Source organism: Chiloscyllium punctatum, chromosome 44 (genome assembly GCF_047496795.1).
Source record: "Chiloscyllium punctatum isolate Juve2018m chromosome 44, sChiPun1.3, whole genome shotgun sequence".
Lineage (NCBI taxonomy): Eukaryota > Metazoa > Chordata > Chondrichthyes > Orectolobiformes > Hemiscylliidae > Chiloscyllium > Chiloscyllium punctatum.
This window is the reverse complement of record NC_092782.1, coordinates 1,914,349-1,935,190: the sequence shown is the minus strand read 5'-3', so window position 1 is coordinate 1,935,190 and position 20,842 is coordinate 1,914,349. Positions and strand designations below refer to the sequence as shown.

At 37.2% G+C, this 20,842-nt stretch overlaps 2 long non-coding RNA genes across 2 annotated transcripts; both read right to left on the bottom strand.

The window, feature by feature from the left end:
- Nucleotides 1-728: 728 nt before the first annotated feature.
- LOC140466663 (uncharacterized) lies at nt 729-1,785 on the bottom strand. Its single transcript, XR_011955253.1, has 3 exons — nt 1,720-1,785; nt 1,401-1,457; nt 729-760 (listed from the first exon to the last, which is right to left on the bottom strand). It is a non-coding gene; the product is annotated as an uncharacterized lncRNA (long non-coding RNA).
- Nucleotides 1,786-16,836: 15,051 nt separating this feature from the next.
- On the bottom strand, nt 16,837-17,874 carry LOC140466662 (uncharacterized). Its single transcript, XR_011955252.1, has 3 exons — nt 17,809-17,874; nt 17,490-17,546; nt 16,837-16,868 (listed from the first exon to the last, which is right to left on the bottom strand). It is a non-coding gene; the product is annotated as an uncharacterized lncRNA (long non-coding RNA).
- Nucleotides 17,875-20,842: the final 2,968 nt, after the last annotated feature.

The following is a 20,842-nucleotide window of genomic DNA, read 5'->3' as shown; positions in this document are numbered from 1 at the left end:
GCAAAAGAATGGCAAAGAGAACATGTGGAAAACTTTTCATGTTTTCAGGAAATAACTTCAGGCAACTGGTCCGAAGTAGAAACATCGTGAAAACAAAGAACACAACCTTTCAAGAGAGAAATCCTTTGACAAGTTCCGATAATTGTGCAGGCAACCATAACATTTGTCCTCATGTACATGAGACCTCATGACGCTGATTGAGCTTTATACAAGTTATTATTTTCTCAACTCACTCATGTTATTAAGATTGGATGCATCACGTACGAGGAATTATGTATCACGTTAGCTTTGCCTGGATTTTATGGCAACAAAATAGTTTTTGAATCTTGATGCTGTGCACTGAACAAACCTATTACTGACCTGGTGTGGAGCCAGCTGAAATTTCTTTCACTTTGGTCGTCAGCTCTAATGAAAAATTGGAGGAATCGTGAAATTCGCTACAATACAACCTAAAGACTTATTCATTTTTGTGAATTTCTATTGCTTCACTCACCCGGTTTGATACTGGTTGTGGATCCTGTTGGTGTTGGCTTCACTGTTGTAGTGAGTTTTTCTGAAGTTAAAAAAAAATCCAATTAATGCCTCATATTGTTGTCAAACAGTTTCAAGTCGGATCATTTCTCTGGTATTTCTAGAGAAGGTGATATTGTTGTGTGAAGAGAATTGCTGGTAGATACTGGAAGAAGACAATAGTTACCTGTTGTAGTGGTTGCAGCAATAATTGTTGTGCCTGTTGTTTCCTTTGGTGTCGCAGTCACCTCTGAAGAAGAGAAGGGAAATAATCAAAATGACAGATTTCTGATTTCAAATGCTGCAGCACTGAGAAATTCAATAAGAGTTTGTTTTAATGGATCTGGAGATTTAGGTAAGGTGAAGTATATTTTACCAAAGCATTTAAAATCAATGTTCCATTTTTGAAAGAGAATATTGAAGTGATTAACCAAGTAAGGGTTTAATTACATTAGTAAAGAAGAAGAAAACATTTCATGACAAACACAACAACAGGAAATGTAAAATCAACCCAAAAAGGCAACAGAATCATTCTTTCACAAGAACATGCATTGCATCTTTAAGATTCTGACAATTAGCATCTTGAAATGTACATTGTTCATTTGTTTTAAACGTGTGGACATTGTTTCAAAACTAAACAACAAATTTTGGGAAGGGAGCACTGCCTCAAATAAGCAGAGCCATTTCCAAAAATGAAACATAACAATTCTCCTCTTGCTTGCACTCTGTTTGTGCATAATTCAACTCTTTGTGCATAATTCAACTCTCTGCGAGATCTGGGAAAACTATCTACGGACAGTAGTATCATGTCCTACTGAGCTCTGGGACTGGGAAACAATGATTAATGTTCATGATTCTTCAATTGGTTATCAAAAGAAGCCATCACTGACCTGATGTGGATTGGGTTGTGGATGTGGTTGTACTTGGTTTTGGTGTTGCTGTGAGTCCTTTGGGAGAACAAGAGTAAACATCAAACACATTGCACGGCCACTTCAAAATCTACCTATTACTGCAGTGGTTTGTCATTAGACTGTTTTACTGTGTTTTTCTCAAATGGAACACTGCATTGTAATGTGATCAATGTTTTAAAACATCCAACCAATAGACAGTGTCTTCAAGAATGGCTAAACAGATGATCGTTGGTGGAACTCTGAATTGGTGGAAAGTGAACAGACTCACTGAGGTTTATTCATAGAGGATCTCACTCACCCTTTGTGGTGGTTTCAGCAATAACTGTTGTGGTGGTTGTTCCTTTTGGTGAAAATGTCACTTCTGAATAAGAATGAAACAATGCATGTTATTTCCCAAAATTTTCAGAATTTTACAACAAATCTCTCTAAATCAAACTAGAGTATCAGGAGTGAAAGTTGCTTTCTTTGATTGTAGCTTGAAAAATTTTCCGATCTCTCATTTCGAAGTTTGATGCAAGTTCAAAGTTGATACTTTTCACATTGAAGACAATTACAACTTCATGATCACAATCATGTCCAAAATGGTTCCCCATTGTGATTGAAAAGAACTGCTCAAAAGAAAATTCAGAATTATAGCTGTTTTTATTGGTGATGTCACATGCTGGCTGGAAATGGATTCCTGAATGCAGGAGAAATGCTGTTGCCCTCTGTGCCTTTCATCTTGTATGTATTCCACTCTATATTTGTATACTCCAATGCCCCAATTATTACGAGCTTTTTCCCCACCACGATTTAGTGATATTTTTGTTTATTTTGTTGGGATACAGATGCTATTTAAAGAGTATTCAGTTCAGAGGTCATGAACTGAAAAACCATACTGATCCAACAGAACCATGTAGAAGACCCAACTGAGGGGAAAACCTGAACTGGGAGAATGTGCACTGGTGTGTATTCATACAGAATCTCACTCACCTGTTGTGGTGCTTTCAGTAGTAACTGTCGGGGTAGTCATTTCTTTTGGTGAAGTTGTCACTTTTGAAGAAGGAAAAACATGAATCAAAGTGATTGATTTCCAATTTCAAATCCCTCAGCTTGGGCAAGACCAACAAAATGAATTTTATTACACCTACAGAAGGAGTAATCAAGGATGCATTTCAACTGGTGCAGTAAAATTAAAAACTTGAAAATGTTTGCAAAAGAATGACAAAGAGAACATGTGGAAAACCTTTCATATTTCCAGCACATAACTTCAGGCAACTGATCCAAAGCAGAAATGTCATGAAAACAAAGAACACATTGTCAAGAGAGAAATCTTTTAACAACATACGGAAATGATGGAGGGGTTCATAAACATGGACACCACAGTTGTCCTCATGTACATGAGACCTTATGACTCTGATTAAGCATTATACAAGTAATTTCTCTCTCAACTCACTCATGTTAATAAGATTGGATGCATTATATATGAGGAATTAAGTATCACCTTAGCTTTGCCTGGATTTTACGGCAACAAAATAGGTTTTGATCTTGATGCTGTACACAGATCAAAGCCATTACTGACCTGGTGTGGAGCCAGCTGTAATTTCTTTCACTGTTGTCGTGAGCTCTAATGAAAAATTGGAGGAATTGTCAAATTCGCTACAATACAACCTAAAGATTTTTTCATTTTTGTAAATTTATATCATTTCACTCACCCGGTTTGATACTGGTTGTGGATCCTGTTGGTGTTGGCTTCACTGCTGTAGTGAATTTTTCTGAAGTTAAAAAAATCCAGTTAATGCCTCATAACATATAAATTGTCTTATTGTCAGAAAGTTTCAAGTCGGTTTATTTCTCTGGTATTTCTAGAGAAGGTGACATTGTTGTGTGAAGAGAATTGCTGGTGTACACTGGAAGAAGACAATAGTTACCTGTTGGAGTGGTTGCAGCAATAACTGTTGTGCCTGTTGTTTCCTTTGGTGTCGCAGTCACCTCTGAAGAAGGGAAGGGAAATAATCAAAATGACAGATTTCTGATTTCAAATGCTGCAGCACTGAGAAATTCAATAAGAGTTTGTTTTAATGGATCTGGAGATTTAGGTAAGGTGAAGTACATTTTACCAAAGCAATTAAAATCAATGTTCCATTTTTGAAAGAGAATCTTCAAGTGAATAACCAAGTAAGGGTTTAATTACATTAGTAAAGAAGAAGAAAACATTTCAGGACAAACACAACGACAGGAAATGTAAAATCAACCCAAAAAGGCAACAGAATCATTCTTTCACAAGAACATACATTGCATCTTTAAGATTCTGACAATTAGCATCTTGAAATGTACATTGTTCATTTGTTTTAAATGTTTCAAAACTGTTTCAAAGCTGATCAGCATATTTTGGGAATTGAGCACTGTCTCAAATAAGCAGAGACACTTAAAAAAATGAAACATAACAATTCTCCTCTTGCTTACACTCTGTTCGAGCATAATTCAACTCTCTGCGAGGTCTGGGAAAACTATCTGCGGACAGTAGTATCATGTCCCACTGAGCTCTGGGAACTGGGAAACAATGATTAATGTTCATGATTCTTCAATTGGTTATCAAAAGAAGCCATCACTGACCTGATGTGGATTGGGTTGTGGATGTGGTTGTACTTGGTTTTGGTGTTGCTGTGAGTCCTTTGGGAGAACAAGAGCAAACATCAAACAAATTGCACGGCCACTTCAAAATCTACCTATGACTGCAGTGGTTTGTCATTAGACTGTTTTACTGTTTGTTTCTCAAATGGATCACTGCATTGTAATGTGATCAATGTTTTAAAACATTCAACCAATCGACAGTGTCTTCAAGAATGGCTAAACAGATGATCGTTGGTGGAACTCTGAATTGGTGGAAAGTGAACAGACTCACTGAGGTTTATTCATAGAGGATCTCACTCACCCTTTGTGGTGGTTTCAGCAATAACTGTTGTGGTGGTTGTTCCTTTTGGTGAAAATGTCACTTCTGAATAAGAATGAAACAATGCATGTTACTTCCCAGTATTTTCAGAATTTTACAACAAATCTTTCTAAATCAAACTAGAGTATCAGGAGTGAAAGTTGCTTTCTTTGATTGTAGCTTTATAAATTTTCCGATCTCTCGTTTGGATGTTTTACTCCTGTTCAAAATTGATCCTTTTCACATTGAAGACAATTACAACTTTACGATCACAACCATGTCCAAAATGGTTACCTACTGTGACTGAAAGCAACTGCTCAGATTAATGTTCCAAAAGAAAATTCAGAATTGCATCTGTTTGTATTGGTGCTGTCACATGCTGGCTGGATATGTATTCCTGAATGCAAGAGAAATGCTGTTGCCCTCTGTGCCTTTCATATTGTATGTATTCCACTCTATATTTGTATACTCCAATGCCCCAATTATTACAAGCTTTTTCCCTAGCACGATCTAGTTTTATTTCTGTTTATTTTGTCAGGATATGGATGTTGTTTAAAGAGTATTCAGTTCAGAGGTCATGAACTGAGAAACCATACTGATCCAACAGAACCATGCAGAAGACCCAACTGAGGGGGAAACCTGAACTGGGAGAATGTGCACTGGTGTGTATTCATACAGAATCTCACTCACCTGTTGTGGTGCTTTCAGTAGTAACTGTCGGGGTAGTCATTTCTTTTGGTGAAGTTCTCACTTTTGAAGAAGGAAAAACATGAATCAATGTGATTGATTTCCAATTTCAAATCCCTCAGCTTGGGCAAGACCAACACAGTGAATTTTATTACACCTACAGAAGGAGTAATCAAGGATGCATTTCAACTGGTGCAGTAAAATTAAAAACTTGAAAAAGTTTGCAAAAGAATGACAAAGAGAACATGTAGAAAACTTTTCATATTTCCAGGACATAACTTCAGGCAACTGATCCAAAGCAGAAATGTCATGAAAACAAAGAACACATTGTCAAGAGAGAAATCTTTTAACAACATACGGAAACGATGGAGGGGTTCATAAACATGGACACCACAGTTGTCCTCATGTACATGAGACCTCATGACTCTGATTGAGCATTATACAAGTAATTTCTCTCTCAACTCACTCATGTTATTAAGATTGGATGCATTATATATGAGGAATTATGTATCACCTGAGCTGTACCTGGATTTTATGGCAACAAAATTGTTTTTGATCTTGATGCTGTACACTGAACAAAGCCATTACTGACCTGGTGTGGAGCCAGCTGTAGTTTCCTTCACTGTTGTCGTGAGCTCTAATGAAAAATTGGAGGAATCGTGAAATTCGCTACAATACAACCTAAAGATTTTTTCATTTTTGTAAATTTCTATCATTTCACTCACCCGGTTTGATACTGGTTGTGGATCCTGTTGGTGTTGGCTTCACTGCTGTAGTGAATTTTTCTGAAGTTAAAAAAAATCCAGTTAATGCCTCATAACATATAAATTGTCTTATTGTCAGAAAGTTTCAAGTCGGTTTATTTCTCTGGTATTTCTAGAGAAGGTGACATTGTTGTGTGAAGAGAATTGCTGGTGTACACTGGAAGAAGACAATAGTTACCTGTTGGAGTGGTTGCAGCAATAACTGTTGTGCCTGTTGTTTCCTTTGGTGTCGCAGTCACCTCTGAAGAAGGGAAGGGAAATAATCAAAATGACAGATTTCTGATTTCAAATGCTGCAGCACTGAGAAATTCAATAAGAGTTTGTTTTAATGGATCTGGAGATTTAGGTAAGGTGAAGTACATTTTACCAAAGCAATTAAAATCAATGTTCCATTTTTGAAAGAGAATCTTCAAGTGAATAACCAAGTAAGGGTTTAATTACATTAGTAAAGAAGCAGAAAACATTTCATGACAAACACAACAACAGGAAATGTAAAATCAACCCAAAAAGGCAACAGAATCATTCTTGCACAAGAACATACATTGCATCTTTAAGATTCTGACAATTAGCATCTTGAAATGTACATTGTTCATTTGTTTTAAATGTTTCAAAACTGTTTCAAAACTGATCAGCATATTTTGGGAATTGAGCACTGTCTCAAATAAGCAGAGACATTTACAAAAATGAAACATAACAATTCTCCTCTTGCTTACACTCTGTTCGAGCATAATTCAACTCTCTGCGAGGTCTGGGAAAACTATCTGCGGACAGTAGTATCATGTCCCACTGAGCTCTGGGAACTGGGAAACAATGATTAATGTTCATGATTCTTCAATTGGTTATCAAAAGAAGCCATCACTGACCTGATGTGGATTGGGTTGTGGATGTGGTTGTACTTGGTTTTGGTGTTGCTGTGAGTCCTTTGGGAGAACAAGAGCAAACATCAAACACATTGCACGGCCACTTCAAAATCTACCTATTACTGCAGTGGTTTGTCATTAGACTGTTTTACTGTGTGTTTCTCAAATGGAACACTGCATTGTAATGTGATCAATGTTTTAAAACATTCAACCAAGAGACAGTGTCTTCAAGAATGGCTAAACAGATGATCGTTGGTAGAACTCTGAATTGGTGGAAAGTGAACAGACTCACTGAGGTTTATTCATAGAGGATCTCACTCACCCTTTGTGGTGGTTTCAGCAATAACTGTTGTGGTGGTTGTTCCTTTTGGTGAAAATGTCACTTCTGAATGAGAATGAAACAATGCATGTTATTTCCCAGCATTTTCAGAATTTTACAACAAATCTCTCCAAATCAAACTAGAGTATCTGGAGTGAAAGTTGCTTTCTTTGATTGTAGCTTTATAAATTTTCCGATCTCTCGTTTGGATGTTTTACTCCTGTTCAAAATTCATCCTTTTCACATTGAAGACAATTACAACTTCATGATCACAACCATGTCCAAAATGGTTACCCACTGTGACTGAAAGCAACTGCTCAGATTAATGTTCCAAAAGAAACTTCAGAATTGCAGCTGTTTTTATTGGTGCTGTCACATGCTGGCTGGATATGTATTCCTGAATGCAGGAAAATGCTTTTGCCCTCTGTGCCTTTCATATTGTATGTTTTGCACTTCGTATTTGTATACTCCAATTCCCCAATCATTACGAGCTTTGTCCCCCACCACGATTTAGTGATATTTTTGTTTATTTTGTTGGGATACAGATGCTATTTAAAGAGTATTCAGTTCAGAGGTCATGAACTGAAAAACCATACTGATCCAACAGAACCATGCAGAAGACCCAACTGAGGGGGAAACCTGAACTGGGAGAATGTGCACTGGTGTGTATTCATACAGAATCTCACTCACCTGTTGTGGTGCTTTCAGTAGTAACTGTCGGGGTAGTCATTTCTTTTGGTGAAGTTGTCACTTTTGAAGAAGGAAAAACATGAATCAATGTGATTGATTTCCAATTTCAAATGCATCAGCTTGGGCAAAACCGACACAGTGAATTTTATTACACCTACAGAATGAGTAATCAAGGTTAAATTTCAACTGGTGCAGTGAAATTAAAAATTGAAAATGTTTGCAAAAGAATGGCAAAGAGAACATGTGGAAAACTTTTCATGTTTTCAGGAAATAACTTCAGGCAACTGGTCCGAAGTAGAAACATCGTGAAAACAAAGAACACAACCTTTCAAGAGAGAAATCCTTTGACAAGTTCCGATAATTGTGCAGGCAACCATAACATTTGTCCTCATGTACATGAGACCTCATGACGCTGATTGAGCTTTATACAAGTTATTATTTTCTCAACTCACTCATGTTATTAAGATTGGATGCATCACGTACGAGGAATTATGTATCACGTTAGCTTTGCCTGGATTTTATGGCAACAAAATAGTTTTTGAATCTTGATGCTGTGCACTGAACAAACCTATTACTGACCTGGTGTGGAGCCAGCTGAAATTTCTTTCACTTTGGTCGTCAGCTCTAATGAAAAATTGGAGGAATCGTGAAATTCGCTACAATACAACCTAAAGACTTATTCATTTTTGTGAATTTCTATTGCTTCACTCACCCGGTTTGATACTGGTTGTGGATCCTGTTGGTGTTGGCTTCACTGTTGTAGTGAGTTTTTCTGAAGTTAAAAAAAAATCCAATTAATGCCTCATATTGTTGTCAAACAGTTTCAAGTCGGATCATTTCTCTGGTATTTCTAGAGAAGGTGATATTGTTGTGTGAAGAGAATTGCTGGTAGATACTGGAAGAAGACAATAGTTACCTGTTGTAGTGGTTGCAGCAATAATTGTTGTGCCTGTTGTTTCCTTTGGTGTCGCAGTCACCTCTGAAGAAGAGAAGGGAAATAATCAAAATGACAGATTTCTGATTTCAAATGCTGCAGCACTGAGAAATTCAATAAGAGTTTGTTTTAATGGATCTGGAGATTTAGGTAAGGTGAAGTATATTTTACCAAAGCATTTAAAATCAATGTTCCATTTTTGAAAGAGAATATTGAAGTGATTAACCAAGTAAGGGTTTAATTACATTAGTAAAGAAGAAGAAAACATTTCATGACAAACACAACAACAGGAAATGTAAAATCAACCCAAAAAGGCAACAGAATCATTCTTTCACAAGAACATGCATTGCATCTTTAAGATTCTGACAATTAGCATCTTGAAATGTACATTGTTCATTTGTTTTAAACGTGTGGACATTGTTTCAAAACTAAACAACAAATTTTGGGAAGGGAGCACTGCCTCAAATAAGCAGAGCCATTTCCAAAAATGAAACATAACAATTCTCCTCTTGCTTGCACTCTGTTTGTGCATAATTCAACTCTTTGTGCATAATTCAACTCTCTGCGAGATCTGGGAAAACTATCTACGGACAGTAGTATCATGTCCTACTGAGCTCTGGGACTGGGAAACAATGATTAATGTTCATGATTCTTCAATTGGTTATCAAAAGAAGCCATCACTGACCTGATGTGGATTGGGTTGTGGATGTGGTTGTACTTGGTTTTGGTGTTGCTGTGAGTCCTTTGGGAGAACAAGAGTAAACATCAAACACATTGCACGGCCACTTCAAAATCTACCTATTACTGCAGTGGTTTGTCATTAGACTGTTTTACTGTGTTTTTCTCAAATGGAACACTGCATTGTAATGTGATCAATGTTTTAAAACATCCAACCAATAGACAGTGTCTTCAAGAATGGCTAAACAGATGATCGTTGGTGGAACTCTGAATTGGTGGAAAGTGAACAGACTCACTGAGGTTTATTCATAGAGGATCTCACTCACCCTTTGTGGTGGTTTCAGCAATAACTGTTGTGGTGGTTGTTCCTTTTGGTGAAAATGTCACTTCTGAATAAGAATGAAACAATGCATGTTATTTCCCAAAATTTTCAGAATTTTACAACAAATCTCTCTAAATCAAACTAGAGTATCAGGAGTGAAAGTTGCTTTCTTTGATTGTAGCTTGAAAAATTTTCCGATCTCTCATTTCGAAGTTTGATGCAAGTTCAAAGTTGATACTTTTCACATTGAAGACAATTACAACTTCATGATCACAATCATGTCCAAAATGGTTCCCCATTGTGATTGAAAAGAACTGCTCAAAAGAAAATTCAGAATTATAGCTGTTTTTATTGGTGCTGTCACATGCTGGCTGGAAATGGATTCCTGAATGCAGGAGAAATGCTGTTGCCCTCTGTGCCTTTCATCTTGTATGTATTCCACTCTATATTTGTATACTCCAATGCCCCAATTATTACGAGCTTTTTCCCCACCACGATTTAGTGATATTTTTGTTTATTTTGTTGGGATACAGATGCTATTTAAAGAGTATTCAGTTCAGAGGTCATGAACTGAAAAACCATACTGATCCAACAGAACCATGTAGAAGACCCAACTGAGGGGAAAACCTGAACTGGGAGAATGTGCACTGGTGTGTATTCATACAGAATCTCACTCACCTGTTGTGGTGCTTTCAGTAGTAACTGTCGGGGTAGTCATTTCTTTTGGTGAAGTTGTCACTTTTGAAGAAGGAAAAACATGAATCAAAGTGATTGATTTCCAATTTCAAATCCCTCAGCTTGGGCAAGACCAACAAAATGAATTTTATTACACCTACAGAAGGAGTAATCAAGGATGCATTTCAACTGGTGCAGTAAAATTAAAAACTTGAAAAAGTTTGCAAAAGAATGACAAAGAGAACATGTGGAAAACCTTTCATATTTCCAGCACATAACTTCAGGCAACTGATCCAAAGCAGAAATGTCATGAAAACAAAGAACACATTGTCAAGAGAGAAATCTTTTAACAACATACGGAAATGATGGAGGGGTTCATAAACATGGACACCACAGTTGTCCTCATGTACATGAGACCTTATGACTCTGATTAAGCATTATACAAGTAATTTCTCTCTCAACTCACTCATGTTAATAAGATTGGATGCATTATATATGAGGAATTAAGTATCACCTGAGCTTTACCTGGATTTTATGGCAACAAAATTGTTTTTGATCTTGATGCTGTACACTGAACAAAGCCATTACTGACCTGGTGTGGAGCCAGCTGTAGTTTCCTTCACTGTTGTCGTGAGCTCTAATGAAAAATTGGAGGAATCGTGAAATTCGCTACAATACAACATAAAGATTTTTTCATTTTTGTAAATTTCTATCATTTCACTCACCCGGTTTGATACTGGTTGTGGATCCTGTTGGTGTTGGCTTCACTGCTGTAGTGAATTTTTCTGAAGTTAAAAAAAATCCAGTTAATGCCTCATAACATATAAATTGTCTTATTGTCAGAAAGTTTCAAGTCGGTTTATTTCTCTGATATTTCTAGAGAAGGTGACATTGTTGTGTGAAGAGAATTGCTGGTGTACACTGGAAGAAGACAATAGTTACCTGTTGGAGTGGTTGCAGCAATAACTGTTGTGCCTGTTGTTTCCTTTGGTGTCGCAGTCACCTCTGAAGAAGAGAAGGGAAATAATCAAAATGACAGATTTCTGATTTCAAATGCTGCAGCACTGAGAAATTCAATAAGAGTTTGTTTTAATGGATCTGGAGATTTAGGTAAGGTGAAGTACATTTTACCAAAGCAATTAAAATCAATGTTCCATTTTTGAAAGAGAATCTTCAAGTGAATAACCAAGTAAGGGTTTAATTACATTAGTAAAGAAGAAGAAAACATTTCATGACAAACACAACAACAGGAAATGTAAAATCAACCCAAAAAGGCAACAGAATCATTCTTTCACAAGAACATACATTGCATCTTTAAGATTCTGACAATTAGCATCTTGAAATGTACATTGTTCATTTGTTTTAAATGTTTCAAAACTGTTTCAAAACTGATCAGCATATTTTGGGAATTGAGCACTGTCTCAAATAAGCAGAGACATTTACAAAAATGAAACATAACAATTCTCCTCTTGCTTACACTCTGTTCGAGCATAATTCAACTCTCTGCGAGGTCTGGGAAAACTATCTGCGGACAGTAGTATCATGTCCCACTGAGCTCTGGGAACTGGGAAACAATGATTAATGTTCATGATTCTTCAATTGGTTATCAAAAGAAGCCATCACTGACCTGATGTGGATTGGGTTGTGGATGTGGTTGTACTTGGTTTTGGTGTTGCTGTGAGTCCTTTGGGAGAACAAGAGCAAACATCAAACAAATTGCACGGCCACATCAAAATCTACCTATTACTGCAGTGGTTTGTCATTAGACTGTTTTACTGTGTGTTTCTCAAATGGAACACTGCATTGTAATGTGATCAATGTTTTAAAACACTCAACCAATAGACAGTGTCTTCAAGAATGGCTAAACAGATGATCGTTGGTAGAACTCTGAATTGGTGGAAAGTGAACAGACTCACTGAGGTTTATTCATAGAGGATCTCACTCACCCTTTGTGGTGGTTTCAGCAATAACTGTTGTGGTGGTTGTTCCTTTTGGTGAAAATGTCACTTCTGAATAAGAATGAAACAATGCATGTTACTTCCCAGTATTTTCAGAATTTTACAACAAATCTTTCTAAATCAAACTAGAGTATCAGGAGTGAAAGTTGCTTTCTTTGATTGTAGCTTTATAAATTTTCCGATCTCTCGTTTGGATGTTTTACTCCTGTTCAAAATTCATCCTTTTCACATTGAAGACAATTAGAACTTCATGATCCCAACCATGTCCAAAATGGTTACCCACTGTGACTGAAAGCAACTGTTCAGATTAATGTTCCAAAAGAAACTTCAGAATTGCAGCTGTTTTTATTGGTGCTGTCATATGCTGGCTGGATATGTATTCCTGAATGCAGGAAAATGCTTTTGCCCTCTGTGCCTTTCATATTGTATGTTTTGCACTTCGTATTTGTATACTCCAATTCCCCAATCATTACGAGCTTTGTCCCCCACCACGATTTAGTGATATTTTTGTTTATTTTGATACAGATGCTATTTAAAGAGTATTCAGTTCAGAGGTCATGAACTGAAAAACCATACTGATCCAACAGAACCATGCAGAAGACCCAACTGAGGGGGAAACCTGAACTGGGAGAATGTGCACTGGTGTGTATTCATACAGAATCTCACTCACCTGTTGTGGTGCTTTCAGTAGTAACTGTCGGGGTAGTCATTTCTTTTGGTGAAGTTGTCACTTTTGAAGAAGGAAAAACATGAATCAATGTGATTGATTTCCAATTTCAAATCCCTCAGCTTGGGCAAGACCAACAAAATGAATTTTATTACACCTACAGAAGGAGTAATCAAGGATGCATTTCAACTGGTGCAGTAAAATTAAAAACTTGAAAAAGTTTGCAAAACAATGTCAAAGTGAACATGTGGAAAACTTTTCATGTTTTCAGGAAATAGCTTCAGGCAACTGGTCCAAAGTAGAAACATTGTGAAAACAAAGAACACGTCCTTTCAAGAGAGAAATCCTTTGTGGGCGGCACGGTGGCACAGTGGGCGGCACGGTGTCACAGTGGGTGGGCGGCACGGTGGCACAGTGGTTAGCACTGTTGCCTCACAGCGCCTGAGACCCGGGTTCAATTCCCGCCTCAGGCGACTGACTGTGTAGAGTTTGCACGTTCTCCCCGTGTCTGCGTCGGTTTCCTCCGTGTGCTCCGGTTTCCTCCCACAGTCCAAGATGTGAAGGCCAGGTGAATTGGCCATGTTAAATTACCCGTAGTGTTAGGTAAGTGGTAAATGTAAAAAATGTAGATGTAGGGGTATGGGTGGGTTACGCTTCGGCGGGGCGGTGTGGACTTGTTGGGCCGAAGGGCCTGTTTCCACACTGTAAGTAATCTAATCTAATCTAAAAAAAGATCCGATAATTGTGCAGGCGTCCATAACCATGGTCACCACATTTTTCCTCATGTACATGAGACCTCATGACGCTGATTGAGCTTAATACAAGTTATTATTTTCTCAACTCACTCACGTTATTAAGATTGGAAGCATTATATATGAGCTATTAAGTATCACCTGAGCTTTACCTGGATTTTATGGCAACAAAATAGGTTTTGATCTTGATGCTGTACACAGATCAAAGCCATTACTGACCTGGTGTGGAGCCAGCTGTAATTTCTTTCACTGTTGTCGTGAGCTCTAATGAAAAATTGGAGGAATCGTGAAATGTGCTACAATACAACCTAAAGACTTATTCATTTTTGTGAATTTCTATTGTTTCACTCACCTGGTTTGATACTGGTTGTGGATCCTGTTGGTGTTGGCTTCACTGTTGTAGTGAGTTTTTCTGAAGTTAAAAAAAAATCCAATTAATGCCTCATAACATAATCTTATTGTCAAAGAGTTTCAAGTCGGATCATTTCTCTGGTATTTCTAGAGAAGGTGATATTGTTGTGTGAAGAGAATTGCTGGATTATACTGGAAGAAGACAATAGTTACCTGTTGTAGTGGTTGCAGCAATAACTGTTGTGCCTGTTGTTTGCTTTGGTGTCGCAGTCACCTCTGAAGAAGAGAAGGGTAATAATCAAAACGACGGATTTCTGATTTCAAATGCTGCAGCAGTGAGAATTTCAATAACAGTTTCTTTAAATGGATCTGGAGATTTAGGTAAGGTGAAGTACATTTTACCAAAGCAATTAATATGTTCCATTTTTGAAAGTGAATATTGAAGTGAATAGCAAAGTAAGGGTTTAATTACATTAGTAAAGAAGAAGAAAACATTTCATGACAAACACAACAACAGGAAATGTAAAATCAACCCAAAAAGGCAACAGAATCATTCTTTCACAAGAACATACATTGCATCTTTAAGATTCTGATAATTAGCATCTTGAAATGTACATTGTTCATTTGTTTTAAATGTGTGGACATTGTTTCAAAACTAATCAACAAATTTTGGGAAGGGAGCATTGCCTCAAATAAGCAGAGACATTTACAAAAATGAAACAAAACAATTCTCCTCTTGCTTACACTCTGTTCGAGCATAATTCAACTCTCTGCGAGGTCTGGGAAAACTATCTGCGGACAGTAGTATCATGTCCCACTGAGCTCTGGGAACTGGGAAACAATGATTAATGTTCATGATTCTTCAATTGGTTATCAAAAGAAGCCATCACTGACCTGATGTGGATTGGGTTGTGGATGTGGTTGTACTTGGTTTTGGTGTTGCTGTGAGTCCTTTGGGAGACCAAGAGCAAACATCAAACACATTGTACGACCACTTCAAAATCTACCTATTACTGCAGTGGTTTGTCATTAGACTGTTTTACTGTGTGTTTCTCAAATGATACACTGCATTGTAATGTGATCAATGTTTTAAAACATTCAACCAATACACAGTGTCTTCAAGAATGGCTAAACAGATGATCGTTGGTGGAAATCTGAATTGGTGGAAAGTGAACAGACTCACTGAGGTTTATTCATAGAGGATCTCACTCACCCTTTGTGGTGGTTTCAGCAATAACTGTTGTGGTGGTTGTTCCTTTTGGTGAAAATGTCACTTCTGAATAAGAATGAAATAATGCATGTTATTTCCCAGCAATTTCAGAATTTTACAACAAATCTCTCTAAATCGAATTAGAGTTTTTGGAGTGAAAGTTGCTTTCTTTAATTGTAGCTTTATAAATTTTCCGATCTCTCGTTTGGATGTTTTACTCCTGTTCAAAGTTCATCCTTTTCACATTGAAGACAAATACAACTTCATGATCACAACCATGTCCAAAATGGTTACTCGCTGTGACTGAAAGCAACTGCTCAGATTAATGTTCGAAAAGAAACTTCAGAATTGCAGCTGTTTTTATTGGTGCTGTCACATGCTACCTGGATATGTATTCCTAAATGCAGGAAAATGCTGTTGCCCTCTGTGCCTTTCATATTGTATGTTTTGCACTTTGTATTTGTATACTCCAATTCCCTAATCATTACGAGCTTTGTCCCCCACCACGATTTAGTGATATTTCTGTTTATTTTGTTGGGATACGGATGCTATTTAAAGAGTATTCAGTTCAGAGGTCATGAACTGAAAAACCATACTGATCCAACAGAACCATGCAGAAGACCCAACTGAGGGGGAAACCTGAACTGGGAGAATGTGCACTGGTGTGTATTCATACAGAATCTCACTCACCTGTTGTGGTGCTTTCAGTAGTAACTGTCGGGGTAGTCATTTCTTTTGGTGAAGTTGTCACTTTTGAAGAAGGAACAACATGAATCAATGTGATTGATTTCCAATTTCAAATGCCTCAGCTTGGGCAAAACCAACACAGTGAATTTTATTACACCTACAGAATGAGTAATCAAGGTTAAATTTCAACTGGTGCAGTGAAATTAAAAATTGAAAATGTTTGCAAAAGAATGGCAAAGAGAACATGTGGAAAACTTTTCATGTTTTCAGGAAATAACTTCAGGCAACTGGTCCGAAGTAGAAACATCGTGAAAACAAAGAACACAACCTTTCAAGAGAGAAATCCTTTGACAAGTTCCGATAATTGTGCAGGCAACCATAACATTTGTCCTCATGTACATGAGACCTCATGACGCTGATTGAGCTTTATACAAGTTATTATTTTCTCAACTCACTCATGTTATTAAGATTGGATGCATCGCGTACGAGGAATTATGTATCACGTTAGCTTTGCCTGGATTTTATGGCAACAAAATAGTTTTTGAATCTTGATGCTGTACACTGAACAAACCTATTACTGACCTGGTGTGGAGCCAGCTGAAATTTCTTTCACTTTGGTCGTCAGCTCTAATGAAAAATTGGAGGAATCGTGAAATTCGCTACAATACAACCTAAAGACTTATTCATTTTTGTGAATTTCTATTGCTTCACTCACCCGGTTTGATACTGGTTGTGGATCCTGTTGGTGTTGGCTTCACTGTTGTAGTGAGTTTTTCTGAAGTTAAAAAAAAATCCAATTAATGCCTCATATTGTTGTCAAACAGTTTCAAGTCGGATCATTTCTCTGGTATTTCTAGAGAAGGTGATATTGTTGTGTGAAGAGAATTGCTGGTAGATACTGGAAGAAGACAATAGTTACCTGTTGTAGTGGTTGCAGCAATAATTGTTGTGCCTGTTGTTTCCTTTGGTGTCGCAGTCACCTCTGAAGAAGAGAAGGGAAATAATCAAAATGACAGATTTCTGATTTCAAATGCTGCAGCACTGAGAAATTCAATAAGAGTTTGTTTTAATGGATCTGGAGATTTAGGTAAGGTGAAGTATATTTTACCAAAGCATTTAAAATCAATGTTCCATTTTTGAAAGAGAATATTGAAGTGATTAACCAAGTAAGGGTTTAATTACATTAGTAAAGAAGAAGAAAACATTTCATGACAAACACAACAACAGGAAATGTAAAATCAACCCAAAAAGGCAACAGAATCATTCTTTCACAAGAACATGCATTGCATCTTTAAGATTCTGACAATTAGCATCTTGAAATGTACATTGTTCATTTGTTTTAAACGTGTGGACATTGTTTCAAAACTAAACAACAAATTTTGGGAAGGGAGCACTGCCTCAAATAAGCAGAGCCATTTCCAAAAATGAAACATAACAATTCTCCTCTTGCTTGCACTCTGTTTGTGCATAATTCAACTCTCTGCGAGATCTGGGAAAACTATCTACGGACAGTAGTATCATGTCCTACTGAGCTCTGGGACTGGGAAACAATGATTAATGTTCATGATTCTACAATTGGTTATCAAAAGAAGCCATCACTGACCTGATGTGGATTGGGTTGTGGATGTGGTTGTACTTGGTTTTGGTGTTGCTGTGAGTCCTTTGGGAGAACAAGAGCAAACATCAAACACATTGCACGGCCACTTCAAAATCTACCTATTACTGCAGTGGTTTGTCATTAGACTGTTTTACTGTGTGTTTCTCAAATGGAACACTGCATTGTAATGTGATCAATGTTTTAAAACATCCAACCAATAGACAGTGTCTTCAAGAATGGCTAAACAGATGATCGTTGGTGGAACTCTGAATTGGTGGAAAGTGAACAGACTCACTGAGGTTTATTCATAGAGGATCTCACTCACCCTTTGTGGTGGTTTCAGCAATAACTGTTGTGGTGGTTGTTCCTTTTGGTGAAAATGTCACTTCTGAATAAGAATGAAACAATGCATGTTATTTCCCAAAATTTTCAGAATTTTACAACAAATCTCTCTAAATCAAACTAGAGTATCAGGAGTGAAAGTTGCTTTCTTTGATTGTAGCTTGAAAAATTTTCCGATCTCTCATTTCGAAGTTTGATGCAAGTTCAAAGTTGATACTTTTCACATTGAAGACAATTACAACTTCATGATCACAATCATGTCCAAAATGGTTCCCCATTGTGATTGAAAAGAACTGCTCAAAAGAAAATTCAGAATTATAGCTGTTTTTATTGGTGCTGTCACATGCTGGCTGGATATGGATCCTGAATGCAGGAGAAATGCTGTTGCCCTCTGTGCCTTTCATATTGTATGTATTCCACTCTATATTTGTATACTCCAATGCCCCAATTATTACGAGCTTTTTCCCCACCACGATTTAGTGATATTTTTGTTTAATTTGTTGGGATACAGATGCTATTTAAAGAGTATTCAGTTCAGAGGTCATGAACTGAAAAACCATACTGATCCAACAGAACCATGTAGAAGACCCAACTGAGGGGAAAACCTGAACTGGGAGAATGTGCACTGGTGTGTATTCATACAGAATCTCACTCACCTGTTGTGGTGCTTTCAGTAGTAACTGTCGGGGTAGTCATTTCTTTTGGTGAAGTTGTCACTTTTGAAGAAGGAAAAACATGAATCAATGTGATTGATTTCCAATTTCAAATCCCTCAGCTTGGGCAAGACCAACACAGTGAATTTTATTACACCTACAGAATGAGTAATCAAGGATGCATCTCAACTGGTGCAGTTAAATTAAAAACTTGAAAATGTTTGCAAAAGAATGTCAAAGTGAACATGTGGAAAACTTTTCATGTTTTCAGGAAATAACTTCAGGCAACTGGTCCAAAGTAGAAACATTGTGAAAACAAAGAACACAACCTTTCAATAGAGAAATCCTTTGACAAGTTCCGATAATTGTGCTGGCGTCCACAACCATGGTCACCACATTTGTCCTCATGTACATGAGACCTTATGACGCTGATTGAGCTTAATACAAGTTATTATTTTCTCAACTCACTCACGTTATTAAGATTGGATGCATTATATATGAGGAATTAAGTATCACCTTAGCTTTGCCTGGATTTTACGGCAACAAAATAGGTTTTGATCTTGATGCTGTACACAGATCAAAGCCATTACTGACCTGGTGTGGAGCCAGCTGTAATTTCTTTCACTGTTGTCGTGAGCTCTAATGAAAAATTGGAGGAATCGTGAAATTCGCTACAATACAATCCAAAGACTAATTCATTTTTGTGAATTTCTATTGTTTCACTCACCCGGTTTGATACTAGTTGTGGTTCCTGTTGGTGTTGGCTTCACTGTTGTAGTGAGTTTTTCTGAAGTTAAAAAAAATCCAATTAATGCCTCATAACATAATCTTATTGTCAAAGAGTTTCAAGTCGGATCATTTCTCTGGTATTTCTAGAGAAGGTGATATTGTTGTGTGAAGAGAATTGCTGGATTATACTGGAAGAAGACAATAGTTACCTGTTGGAGTGGTTGCAGCAATAACTGTTGTGCCTGTTGTTTCCTTTGGTGTCGCAGTCACCTCTGAAGAAGAGAAGGGAAATAATCAAAATGACGGATTTCTGATTTCAAACGCTGCAGCAGTGAGAATTTCAATAACAGTTTCTTTAAATGGATCTGGAGATTTAGGTAAGGTGAAGTACATTTTACCAAAGCAATTAAAATCAATGTTCCATTTTTGAAAGAGAATATTGAAGTGAATAGCAAAGTAAGGATTTAATTACATTAGTAAAGAAGAAGAAAACATTTCATGACAAACACAACAACAGGAAATGTAAAACCAACCCAAAAAGGCAACAGAATCATTCTTTCACAAGAACATACATTGCATCTTTAAGATTCTGATAATTAGCATCTTGAAATGTACATTGTTCATTCGTTTTAAATGTGTGGACATTGTTTCAAAACTAAACAACAAATTTTGGGAAGGGAGCACAGCCTCATATAAGCAGAGACATTTACAAAAATGAAACATAACAATTCTCCTCTTCTCTCTCTCGCACACTGTTCGAGCATAATTCAAGTCTCTGCGAGGTCTGGGAAAACTATCTACGGACAGTAGTATCATGTCCTACTGAGGTCTGGGAACTGGGAAACATTGATTAATGTTCATGATTCTACAATTGGTTATCAAAAGAAGCCATCACTGACCTGATGTGGATTGAGTTTTGGACGTGGTTGTACTTGGTTTTGGTTTTGCTGTGAGTCCTTTGGGAGAACAAGAGCAAACATCAAACACATTGTCCATCCACTTCAAAATCTACCTATTACTGCAGTGGTTTGTCATTAGACTGTTTTACTGTGTGTTTCTCAAATGGAACACTGCATTGTAATGTGAATCAATGTTTGAAAACATTCAACCAATACACAGTGTCTTCCAGAATGGCTAAACAGATGATCGTTGATGGAAATCTGAATTGGTGGAAAGTGAACAGACTCACTGAGGTTTATTCATAGAGGATCTCACTCACCCTTTGTGGTGGTTTCAGCAATAACTGTTGTGGTGGTTGTTCCTTTTGGTGAAAATGTCACTTCTGAATAAGAATGAAACAATGCATGTTATTTCCCAGCATTTTCAGAATTTTACAACAAATCTCTCGAAATCGAACTGGAGTTTTCGGAGTGAAAGTTGCTTTCTTTGATTGTAGCTTTATAAATTTTCCGATCCCTCGTTTGGATGTTTTACTCCTGTTCAAAATTCATCCTTTTCACATTGAAGACAATTACAGCTTTACGATCACAACCATGTCCAAAATGGTTACTCCCTGTGACTGAAAGCAACTGCTCAGATTAATGTTCCAAAAGAAACTTCAGAATTGCAGCTGTTTTTATTGGTGCTGTCACGTGCTGGCTGGATATGTATTCCTGAATGCAGGAGAAATGCTGT